Source organism: Labrus mixtus, chromosome 16, assembly GCF_963584025.1.
Source record: "Labrus mixtus chromosome 16, fLabMix1.1, whole genome shotgun sequence".
Lineage (NCBI taxonomy): Eukaryota > Metazoa > Chordata > Actinopteri > Labriformes > Labridae > Labrus > Labrus mixtus.
This window is the reverse complement of record NC_083627.1, coordinates 17,263,890-17,277,148: the sequence shown is the minus strand read 5'-3', so window position 1 is coordinate 17,277,148 and position 13,259 is coordinate 17,263,890. Positions and strand designations below refer to the sequence as shown.

General features: G+C 40.8%; 1 protein-coding gene across 1 annotated transcript in view; it reads left to right on the top strand.

Annotated features, from left to right (window-relative positions):
• The first annotated feature begins 511 nt into the window (after positions 1-511).
• The window catches only part of rims3 (regulating synaptic membrane exocytosis 3), a 37,502-nt gene continuing 24,754 nt past the window's right edge, over positions 512-13,259 (top strand). The window contains exon 1 of the mRNA XM_061059411.1: positions 512-741. The gene's annotated coding sequence lies outside the window, so the exon portion shown is untranslated. The remainder of the gene's footprint in view (positions 742-13,259) is intronic.

Here is a 13,259-nt window from a genome sequence, read left to right as displayed (position 1 = left end):
GCCCTCATGCTTTTTAATACGACCATGCACTTCTGGGGCCAAATTATTGAAAATGTGCTGTAGTGCAGGGGTGGGCAACTGGCGGCCCGGGGGCCACATGCGGCCCATATCAACCATCAATGTGGCCCTCAGGTCAATTTTTACATATCAATTAATTGGAAACATGAAGAAAACATGACAAAATCTGCCATGAAATCATGAAAACCAGAAATATGTCAATAATAATATTTGATCACTGGCATATGTTGAGTTACGTTTGAGATATAAATGACTGTAATCCTTTTGTATCCTACAATTTGGCCCTCTGGCAGTGAGAATTAAATGAATGTGGCCCTTGCTGTGGCCAAAGTTGCCCCATCCCTGCTGTAGTGCATCTAATTTAGTTAAATTATAAAACTACAGTGCTAACAAATGCTTTTCCCTCACTAGGCCACACGTGGTCGCTGACAGCTCCACAATCTCTTCCCTCCTCCTCCTCTCCTCCTCTCTACCTCCTCTCTCCTCTCTCCTCCTCTCCACAGCAGCGCGTCTCTCACCGCGCCTTGGATGCCGTGTGACCAGCAGCAGTGAGCGGAGAAGCCGTCCAGCACATCGCCGTCAAGAACACCAGCACCGCAAAAAAAAAAAAATATATATATATACAACCTAAACGATGACATTCTTACAGAAAAGACAGAAGCAAACAATCATTTGACAACTTCCGAGTCCGCACCTTGCCTTCGCTGCTTCTTGCTGTAAGCGGTAAGTGCTCTAAAAAAAAAAAAAAAAAAAAAACATTTTTAGTTGCAGAGCTCGCAACGCTCAATTTCCCGCACGGAGCATCGATAGCGCCAATGCACTGATGATGTGAATAATGTCATTAATAGCAGAGCAGATGATCGATGACAAGGGAAGCATGTCGGCTTATTAAACTGGGCGCAGTCATACAGAAATGTCTTTAATTATTACAATGTACAGGCCCATTGTAAGCAATATGCACCAGATTAGATGTAATCAGCTGGATATACTTCATCGTCTTTTATTCTCTCACCTTGGAAACATTTTAAGCCTCGCAATGCCAAAGCAGTTTACGGCTTCAGTTTCATGCCTTCTGTTACTTCAGTCAATCTCATTAACTGTTTAAATGGGAGATTGTGTGGACTAGACATTGCAGATTAAGGCCGTTAAGAGAATGTAATACCACTTTCCCTATTTAGCCAATAACTATAATTGATAGCATATTGTGCTTTGGCATTTACATGTCCCTGCGTTGGTGTTGGAGAAATAAGACTCTAATTGTCAGTATTGATTTAGGAATGTAGGGACCATGCCAGAGTTCAGCTCTGCCCTTTCAGGGTTAGGGTTAGGTTCATCTATGGAAACACTGCAAGGGGTCAAAGGCACAGAGGTGGGTTTAGGAAAGGTGAGATTTTAAACTGCTACTCCAGTTTTGATTGTGTTTGTATGTGCGAGCGCATGTAAGTGAGGGTGTCAGCGTGAGGGGGTGGGAGAGAGTAGAATCACATTTGGAGACGCCTGAGCCAGCACTCGGTGTAGGCCAAGAGCATGCTGAGGTGTTAGATTATATCAGATGGCTGCACGCATGCACATGAATGCATACGCAGCGGCAAACACAAACACAACAAAGTCCAGATCTCAACTCAAACTGTGCGCCTCCACCTGGGAATGGGGGGGGGGGGGGGGGGGGGGTAGAAACACGTGATGGGGCTTGCACAGTCTCTAAATGTTGAAGAGAATCTGACAGAAGCTGTTGCTCACATTTTTGTTTGGGTTAAATAGAGTCAGACTCATTTTACATTATGTAAAATGTGCAGATTGGAGATATGGCACCCAATATTTTTTTGTGGTGGAAAAAAAAAAAGCCTTGAGAGGAAGCCTGCTTTCTTTATTCATAACTTCAACAATGGATACTTAACATTATTGTACATTGGTTATTAGTTTTGGTGTGTCTCAACTCGCATGCGCAGCACACAGTGTTGACATTATTGCGTCGAACTGAGCTCTGCTGGAAAAAACAACAAGACAACCCCAACGAATATCATGGCCAAATATTTATCTGTATTATATTATATATTATATGTCAGAAAACACATCTGTTATATAAACCCAATGGCCTTAATTGTATTGGCTGACTGATATACTGGTCAGGCTCTAGTGTTGAATAGAGTGTGACGCATACATTGGGTACATTAAGCAGCTCTTAGGAGAGGGCTCTCCTTGGATCGCGTTGAGGAGAAAGAGAATAATTATCCCTGCGCTTAACTCCTAAAATCCTTTCCTGACTCATACTTGATCCGCTGAATAATCCATTGAGACAGAATTGAGACAGTAAAAGCTGCGCAGAGACTCACCCCTCTATGTGGAAAGTTTAAGTTTCTATACCTACATGTAAATATTTCTAAAACGTATAAAATCTGAATTTTTTTCCATAAATTCTGCATTCTGTACCAGTGTAAAAAATGTTTTTACTGAGGTACAATGCAGTGAAATGAATGTTTATAAAGAATATATGTATTCATGGAACACTGTAGGGGCTGTATGGTGGTGCAGTGGTTAGAGTGGTTGCCTCACAGCGAGGAAGGTCCTGGTTCTAATCCCCTTCGGACAGGGTCTCTGTGGAGGTTGCATGTTCTCCCTGTCTCTCCGGGCACTCCGGCTTCCTCACACAGTCCAAAGACATGCTCGTAAGGTTAATTGGTGACTGGAAAATTGCCCGTAGGTGTGAATGTGTGGCTGGTTGTGTGTCTCTATATGTTAGCCCTGTGATTGTCGGGCGAACAGTCCAGATCCAGCCCCCCCCCCCCCACATCTGCAAATGGAAAAAGCGGTATTGATAATGGATGGCTGTGACACAATAGTTTCATATTTGGAGAGGTGTGGCTGCCAATCACATGTGCAATGTGTTTGAAACAGCTTCAAAGGGCAGAGAAAACTATGCCTTTCTTTGTATATGTCTATTTACAGAAAGAGATGTGTCAGATTGTTAAAGAGAAACCGGCAACTCAAAAGGCCAGACTTGCTGGTTGTTCAGTGTATCATCTTCCATCAAAGCTCACATGCAGCGACCGCACGCACTCCTCAACATTTATAGCAGGAAAGGGCAAAGGCAAAGTCCAGTACAGCTCCCACACACACGCACACAGACACACACACACACACACGCTCAGATATGCAGTGACACATCTGACCACACTTCAGATCTGTAGCTGGCAGCTGCTGGTTGTTTCAATGAAAATAAAATGAAAACAACCAAGGGGCAGAGCAGACACTTATCATAGTAATGAGCAGCCTTTGTGTGTGTGTGTGTGTGTGTGTGTGTGTGTGTTGTTGCAGCAGTGTACACTTGAAGACAACCCTCTGCACAATTTTCTGGCCAAGTGGTATACGCATCGTCAAAGAGAAGTGCTGTGACTGGCTGACAATGATTGGTTGCCCCGTATCTCCTCTCACTTCCCTCTTCATACTGGGCTTGCTAATGAGACTAGATAGTGTAAAAGAGATTATGTTACACACTCGCGCACACACACACACACACACACACACACACACACGCACACACACACACACACACACACACGCACACATTGAACTCGCATCCAGATGAGCTCAACCCGTATAGATGTGGGTGCTGGTATTGACCTATATTTTTGAAGTATACATTACACAGAGTCAGGTGATCACACAGTTGAACACGGCTGTATTTTTCCAAGCTATACAGCAATCCTCAGAAAATCAATTCCACTCAACACATGATCTGTGTTTGAGGCTGCTGCAGGAGCAAAGGTGACCTCCATGATATGCATGTGAGTCACTCACTTGCTGGTCGAACAGCTTAGTAGGAAATAAAGTAGGGCTTCATAGTAACTCATAATAAGTGATTAATGCATTTGCAATGGCCACAGCAAAAGTCTGATTCTTTTTGCAATGAATTAAAAAAATATATTTCATGTTAACATGCAATGCTTTCTCACTTTCTCACTCAGCATGTGTAAGTTGTTCACATTGGTCGGTTGCCTGGATCCACACTATCTTAATGTAGTCAGATGAAGCTAAAACGAGCTAACTGCAACCCTCAGACAAATAGGTGGAAATTTAGTGGAAAGAAAGAAATAGTGTTGGATTGATTTTGGCTTCAGGAGGTTCATGTAGCAAGCACAGGGATCGTGTAAAACATGGAACACAGCAGAAAGACAGAAAGTGTGAGCTTGATTTATCCAAATACTGATGTATTTGTTGAATTACTGCACTGCATACCGTTTACGCAATATTGAACAATTTAACTGCAGATTGCGTAACATGCAAGCTGACTTATTTCTTTTTCTTAGAATGAATTATTATGTAGGTCATAATCGTAAACCAGAAAAGTGTTTTTTTTTCATGGTGCCAAATCACAACAAAAGTTCTCACATAGAGAGGGGCTAGACTCTACTATTAAAGCCCACTACCAGCTTGACTGGTCAGCCATAAACACACAAGCAACCATTGATGGAGATACATATAAAAGCAAGACGGTACATATTTAAATTCATAATTAATGAAATAAAGCTTTAGAAAGAAGTCTTTTAGTGCAGAGAGACAGATATACAGCTTGTATCTTGTCCTCCTGCAGGATCAGACTACATTCCAAAGTCCAGAGTCTAGCTGTAAATAAGAAAGGGAGGCGAGCTTCTTTGACCCCGGCCTCATCCCCACAGGACTGTTGTAGCCCCCCACCTCAGGACCACACAACTTGTGCTTTTTTTAACTGGAACTAGTGATCCAGGCATTGCACGCACTTCTTCAGCCCAGGCTGGTTACCACATCCCAGGTGGGATTGAGAGACGAGTGAAGGCGGGGAGGAGGCGTGGCTTAAGGGGTAGTGAGAGAGATGTCACTGACCACATTAGTCATCAGAGAAAGCAGGCCATGAGTCAGGAAAGCTCCAAGTCTCATCCATCACGCCCCTCTTAACCCACTTTCCTTCCAGTCCAGCCACTCCGACTTTTTTATTTTTCTATTTTCTGCTAGCGCTCCATCCCCCAGCTGCTGACAGAGTCACTTTGCCATCCCTCTTTTTATTGTGATGAAAAGGAGAAGCGGGAGCGACGAGAGAGGTTCGGTGCTGGACAGATTGCAGATTGAGAGGAGATTTAGGGTCGACCTTTTAGGCACACAGTTTAAAAAACCGTGCGTTGTTTTCCTAAATTTGAAGAAAAACGAATACAGCGGTTAGAGCCGGTTTGTTGAATCTGTGTGATTGTGGAAAGAAAGAGGATAACACAGTGACATAGTGTGTCTCATCCTCACACCAGATTCCCTGTGGTGGTGTGTGGAGAGAAACCCTGTAAGCTGGTGAGACTACTGAAGAGTGATAAGTGTGGATATTAGAGCGGTCTCACTTCTCGAAAAGACTCCTGGCTCAAATCCTGGATGAGGTATTTGATTCACTGCAGAGACAAAACATTGTATTGCTAGCTCAGCAGTGGAGGGATTATCCTGGAATATGGTGGGAGCAGGGGATGAGTGAATGAACATTTGAAATGATACTCAGCACGGCAGTGATTTAATGGCTATCAATGTGGTTTAGTGCCAGCATTTTTTAAATTGATGTTACTGTTGAAACTATGAACGGCCAGCTACCATACCTTAAAGTGTGTACAATTTAATCTCAACCTCTTAGTTGTAGTGACTGGCTTTTCCTCTTAATAACGTGTTTAAATGAATCCTGCTGAAGTGTAAGCTTGTTCTCGGACTGCTGCATGTTCCACATTCAGATTTTCCTTTGTAGTTCTCATGTTGCTGTTGGCCCACATGTCATTTTCTGCCGGTCTATGTTGTAAAAATTGCTAAAAATGACGGACAAATGACGCTTTTGAAAAACCATGTTTGTCCTGTCATTTGATCACTTTTTAACCTGATAACTTTTTCAGCACCTTCAAAACAAAATTAGTGAAATATGAGCATGTTGTTTAGCACATAAACTAGAGTTGACATAAGTGTTTTGAAATCTTGCTAAACAATGATTTTTTTTTTTTACTTTTAAAAGTAGCCCTCCAACTCAAACTAGTCTTTTAAAGGAGCAATGTGTTACTCTGACACCTAGCGTTTAAACTGGTTACTGCAGTCCAAATTCAAAACATTAAAGAGTGCTTTCTACCCCACTCCTCCCTAGAATCGATGTTTCCATGTTGTGGACACTTTGTGGAACCTGTCTTCGCTCGCTTCATTTTTCAAAAGCATCTCCAATATTTATCCAAGTGTTGCCATGTTTATGGTCGTGAATCAGTTATAGCTGAACCAGTTTGCTTGCCTGCTTTCATCGCTGAAACACCTGTTGGTTTGACGTTTGTCTGGCAAACCAAGGGGCGTCCAAAACAGCCTTATGGGTTTGCCTTCTCTACTACTACTACTGTTTGCCTACTTCTCTGGTCAAAACAAAAACAAACCATTCAAGACCGGAATCAAAACTTGGAAGGAGAAAATACTGGCTGCTGCATTGTTGACAGAGAAGACAACACTTCAACATAGCGTGTTTCCTTAATGTCTGATGATATAATAAGGTCATGTTATGATTGAATCCAGTAGATTTCTTAGATATAGATCCTATATTTGTTACCTGATAATGTATTTGCTGTGTTTTTGGTGCTCCCATCTTCGCTGAATCGAGGCAAACTAATCAGGCATGGGCTATAGTTTTATACTGCCATGTGTATGAAGGCGTTTAAAAAGCACTTTAATGTAAGCTGCTTTCGTGAAAAAATGCATTTGCATGCACAGATTGATTTTATAACATTTATAACACAGATTGAGTTGATGTTTGTCACATACTGGTATTTGCCTTATAGTAACAAGAGGCATATCGATGTCCTTGTCTACTGCTAGCACTGCTAACATGTGTGTGGCTAATATTTTAAATGAACCTTTGCGATGCCTTATTGCATTTTAAACCTTCTCAGTCAAGCTCATTTGACCCTTTAATTGTAGCGCTGAGGGAGAAAATGTGAACTGTGGCTTCAATGCCATTGCTGATTCAACATGATCCAGGCAATTTGTTTGAAAACATGGTGTGACGGATCGAATTTATGTCTGCTGTCACAAGGTGATGTAGAGGGTCTGACTCAATGACTCACCTCATTAAAGACTGAAAAAAAAGGTGTTGATTGGTCCACTGGGGGAGGCAAAGCGAAAGCTTCTCATGTACTCCTTTTTCTGTTCATTTCATGGATGTTAGGATTTGATTCAGATTTGTGTGTGTGTGCGTACCCGACATAATATCCCTCTGCAAAGTGTGAAATGGGTAATTTGTTAATATCTAATGGTCCTGTGACTGTATCTGATGTTCTTCTTTTTATTGGGTACACAGAGCACTCTCGGTCAAAGTGATACTGTCAAATCTAATTTTGTGTTTCATTTGGAAGTCATTTCAAGTCATTTAGCGAAGACACCAGTGTCACTGCCCCCATCATTTCATATTTTGTGTCTTTCTTCGGCCACCCTTCTGGCAAGTCCGTTCAGTACAGCATATGTTTGTTTGCGCTACACTGGGTTTCACTGTGCGTGATTTTGTGTGTGATCCATTTGGCTCCGAGTCGTCCAACAACCTGGCACTCTCACTCCGTCTCTGTGCGGAGCTGCAAAACCAGCCTTCTGCTTTTTTTTTCTAGGGATGCCAAGATAGGAGAATCTGGTGGAACCTTTGTAGTCTTAGAAATAACCACTGTTTCATTATTATCACTATTATTATGCGTAGTTGAATTTCATAACATTGCTAATGTATAAAATCACATGGACAGAATTTCGAGACTTGAATAGGTTATTAATTGCTGCCATTCGAAACTGAAATTATACAGCCATCAAATAATAAACAAAGTCTAAACAATAAACAAAGATGAACAAAAAGTAATGAATGATACATTAATGAAATAAGCAAGCACTCGGATTGACTGTATTGATCTGTCAGTGCAGATGGAAAGTATTCCTATTGTAATAAACTAAAACATGATTCTTATTAATACATGACTGATTTTTTTTTTTTAATTTTAGATGAGACCAGAGAAAATCATATCTGTTATGGCTTTTTGTATGTTTGAAGCTTTAGTAGGAACGATAGAGAGATATTGAAAACATCTCTCATGCAGTTTTATTGTTAGCTGAATTGCAATGAATTCAATCTTATGATATAGTGCTGGAAGTCTACGAGGTCTATTGTTATGTTAGTGTCTACAGCTTATAGGTTAAACTACAAAGCAACACACACACATGCACACACACACACGCACACACACGCACACACACACACACACCCACACACACACACACACACACACACACACACACACAAACACGACACCAGGCCAATCACAGTGACCCATGCGCTATCATGACCTGGGAAGTATCCATGGTAGCCTCAGCAGGAAGTACATTACAGCTCCTGTCTGTCCTTGTGCACTGCCGGGGTGATTATCCATTATCATGAAAATGTTTTTTTTATTCCAGCTATTTTCTCTCTTACACTCATTACAAAGTGCATGTACACACCATACAACATGTGCTATGAACATGTTCAGGATTTACTCAAGACATTTTCATGAATTCACTTTTTAAAACCAGTTCCTTGTCTATTTCATCACAGCTTTTCCACTCCAGCTTTTTTCTTCCCATTTTAATTTATATATTTTCTCCTATCGTTCAAATGAGCAGATGCAGGATGCACCCCTGGCCATGTAAGGAAAAGATCAGCTCCTTAGTTGAAATAGAAATGCTTTGTTTTATTTCAGTCATGGCCTTAATTAAATTAAGGCTGACGCACAGCTTCATTAAGGGAAACACCGGTAGTTGGCAGGTTACCCCACACAACAATTGAACAGTCAGGACAGATAATTGACATTGATCATGACATCCGAGAGATGACAATTGGCTGATAAGTCTTGGCGTTCTGTTTTCGGAACATTAGCCAGGTCACTTCACTTTTTAAAACTCCCACGTGGAAAACTTGGCTTCCAGAAGTCTCAATAAAACTTTGCAAAAAAAATTCAAAACGTACTTATTCAACAGGAAGCACACAAAAGCATCATTTAGAAATGGTTACATGTCGTAGTAAATAATGAAGACATATTGACAATTGGTCAAATCTATTGTTAAGAACATAAATGTATGTTTCAGCTCTGTGTTTATTAACATTAACCACCCTGCCTATTCATTGTTTGTGTCCTGTCAGACTGTCAGGCCTGCAGTCTATCTCCACCATCTACTTTGCAGCTAACTCTTAATTAACTGACCAGCAGTGTGAGAGTGGCTTCAACGTTATAGAGCGACTTTAAACAGACCATTAATGGATCGCTCATCCATGTCTAATTACAAGGTTGTGGCACTTGTGTTTGTGGGAGAAACTGAAGGGAGAGATCACATTTGAACTTCTTGCTTCGCTACACCAGCTCACACTGACTGCAGCTATGCTTGGTTGACTCACAGCTGAAGTTGTAGTTTTATGGTCTTATGCTAAAGCATGGCAACTTTTTTAAACCAGTTTGTTGTTTTTCAGTTAAATCTGTGACAGCTTTACCCATTAGTGAGTCACTGTAAAATGTTTGGAGAAATAGCCATAAATAGGAAATATTATTATTAAGCTAATTATCACAAACTCTTAACTAGGGCCCGACCAATATAGGTTTTTTTGGGGGCTGATGCTGATATTGATATTGGGAAGAGAAGAAAATCTGACACCGATATCTTTCATATATCTATGTTCAATCTATAGAGATAGATAGATATAGATATACACATTTATTGAAAGTGATCCCTCAAATCCCTCAGTTATCAAAAACTTGTCAGCACACTCTGCTGGTGAAAAAGAAAGGCTAGTGTAATACAATGAACCTCAAATGAAATGATATTTGACTGTTGAATAAATGGAGTAATATTAACGGCACATGTCTGCGATAAAATTAGCCGATACCGATCATCACTGGATAAGCTTATATCGGCCGATATTATCGGCTGGACGATTAATCGGTCAGGCTTTACTCTTAACACAGAAAAACAGCTAGCATGGCCTTTTCAAAGATGAGAAAAGCCTACCAGCACATCTAGAACTCAGTAATTCACAACTTTTTGTATACTGTTTGTATGTTCAAAAAAAGGACTATTGTTTCATTGAATGTGTATGAATAAATGAATTAGGCTGCTAACCCTCTGCCTCCCTTACGTGTGGACAAGGTGTTATACCTTTACAAATAAAGACGATCCAGGTCATACATGGCAGTGGTCTGTGTGGGAGGGAGACAGGTGGCATCAAGGTGCAGAGGAGGAGCTGATGGCAACCACCAGGCTGGGTGGAGTGGGACAATTTGCTGACAGGAGGAGAAATAAATGAGCTCTGAGATGAGAAGTTAGAGTGCACAGTGACATATGGCAGAGGAGCTGTCTGGCACTGAGATGAAGATAGATTGGCTCCGGGTGAACCTCCAGGTACACAGTGTGGGGACGAGGTACATGGTGACATCTTCATCTGTGGACATTAGTGAGTAAAGGACCTGCAGGGATGACTTTTAGTGTAACTGTAATTAAACTATAATGTATCTCCAGATTTATTCAAGGGTTTAAACACAGGGTGGATTTTTTCGGCTCATGTTCTTTATACTGAAAAAGAAGGGCTACTTTAAATACACAGGTTTTGATTTGTTCTTTTTGTGGTTTGATTTGTTAGACGTGATGTTCAAACAGCAGATAAGTAAATAAGCGAACAAGTAAGTCACTCAGTATTTAGAAATGATCTTATAAGAGCACACCTAAAGGACGAAACAGATTGTAACAGCACTGCTTTTCGTATAGTTTTCTCCAAACTCAAGAATAAATTCAAGATAGGATTAAATTAGCAGCAAGGAAACCAGTGAGGTGTCAAAAAAATACAGTACCTAAAAGGCCCAAAGCTCTTTTTTAAAACAATTTTAGAAGTCATTGAATTTTTTTTTTGCTGGAAACATGAAGTAAATGCCAATCTGAAATCAATGATCTTTTTTTTCATGGTGGAGATAAATCCTTCAAAAAAGTCTGATCACGATGTATGAAGAGACAAATAGTGTGCTTGGAGTCTCAGAGGGGGGTGGGTCAAGGTTGACTTGTTATGTCATTTAACTAGAAGTAACTTCAGCCCTTTACATAACACATCAATACATTCATTAACATAACCTGAAGTAGTTTTATGTTCTAGAATCAACAAGGTAACAAAGCCTCACATTACATGACAAAGTAACGTCTAGACAAATAGTAATGTGACTTGATGTTACGAATTGTCGACCGTACGAGAATAAACATGATGTGATGTGACGTGCATGTGATGTTAAATCAAGTATTGACCCTCTGTCATGTTGTATCAGTGTTGTGAATTGATGTCAAGGGGTAGGTCATTCTTTCCCTAAGACTTTTATATTTCTCTTGCACACTTTGCGTTGGCCATTTTTGTGCGAGCACTATGTGATGCTTTTTAGAGGTCAGGGTCATTTTTTTTGTATTTCTCTAAAATTAAGCTGCAACATTACCAATACCGGGGCAAACATATATACATTATACTATGTACAGGGTTTCACTCTGGAGCATTTCTTCAGCCAAAGACAGACAGGTACACACACACACACACACACACACACACACACACACACACACACACACACACACACACACACACACACGCACATGACCTGAAGATCTCATCATTAAGAGGCATGGATGCATGTCTCATGCTTGTCCCCATCAGTGTCATATCTTCCCTCTCCTTGTCTGCCCTTCACTCCATTAGTCCACACAGAACCAGACCCCATGCTTCCTTCGGTGTTCTTCTCTGTGTCCATTCATTATGAAGCGTCCCCTCCTCCTACGGTTCTCTCTCCCTGTCCTCCGTCTTCCCTCACTTGTTCTTGTCAGTCCTTGTGGCTCTCTGGAAGCAGAATTATTCTGTTTATCTCCCTTGTCTCAACGGAACTTCCTCATCCCTCCCTTATCCTCATTTTCCTGCTGCTCTGCTCGCTGTGCGTTCAAAGTACAGAGGACCCCCCGGAGAGCTGCAGAGAGGAGTGCGTATGGGCCGGAATGAAATAAGAGTGTTAAAGGAGGGAAAAGGAAAATGGGACGAAATTAAGGTCATGTGGAGTCACCTGAATTTCAGATTTTTATACCCCTCTCGCTCCCTTTTTTTTACCACTTTGCCATAATAACAAATGTCACGGTAGCTCTGTATAAAGCAGTCAGTCTTCTTCCTCCTCCCTACTTGGCTATTATAATGAGTTTTAACCCATAATGCGGAAATCTGCCCTTTTCTAACATCCATTGATTGTACATGAATAGCACCCTCTTCAGTTGTTTTGGTATTACTGAATGCATCCCTCTAAAAAAATGCCGTTCAGCCGTTCTTTTGGTTTAGAAGGATCATAAACGTGCTGGTGTGACAAAGCAGGGCAACCATGATGAGCACAGAGAGCCTTTACATTTGATATCCAAAGACATATTGAGGCCACTGGAAAGTGTTCACTGTACTCTGCATGTATAATTTACGATAACAGCCAATGGGACTGAGTGTTTCAGTTGCATGGAGAACATGTGCAGCATTCCCTTGTGTTGGTGGTATGTCGTCGTTACCTTTAAGTCACACAAGAAGCATGGCGCTCGAGATTCTACTGCACGGTTGCCATTCCAGTTTTGTTCAGAGTGAAATATCTCAGCAACTTGACAGGAGTTCATAGTCCTCAGTTGTTGAGTGCGTTTGAATCCCCTTCCTCTTTCTTTTTCTAGTGCAATCACGGCCCACATCATTTCATCTCAACACGATGAATTGTAAACACTTTGTTGATCCCTTTACTTTTTTTTTTATGTTTGGATTATGTTTTTGGCCTTTCTCTTCTTTTTGATAGAACAGAGGATAGAGATAGAAATATGCAAATTGAGAGGGACAGTCCACTTTTAAAAAATGGTACAATCTGGTCTCCTCAGTTCCAAAAACCTGAACAAAGTGTTGTTAAAGGAAAAGTGTATACAACAGAGTAGCAGACATGACCCAAAATGTGTTGTATGCATCAAATTCAAATTGGGCATAACATTTTTAAAAAACAACAACATTTCCTAATTTCAAGATTTGGCATGTTCTCTTTGGCATGTTCTCTTTTTATAAAATGTAGGGTATGAATGTTTTGCAAATCATTGCATATGGTTTTATTTACATTTTACAAAATACTCAAATTAATTAATTAATAATTAGGAATAAGGGTTGTAGATCATGATCATCTTTAAAG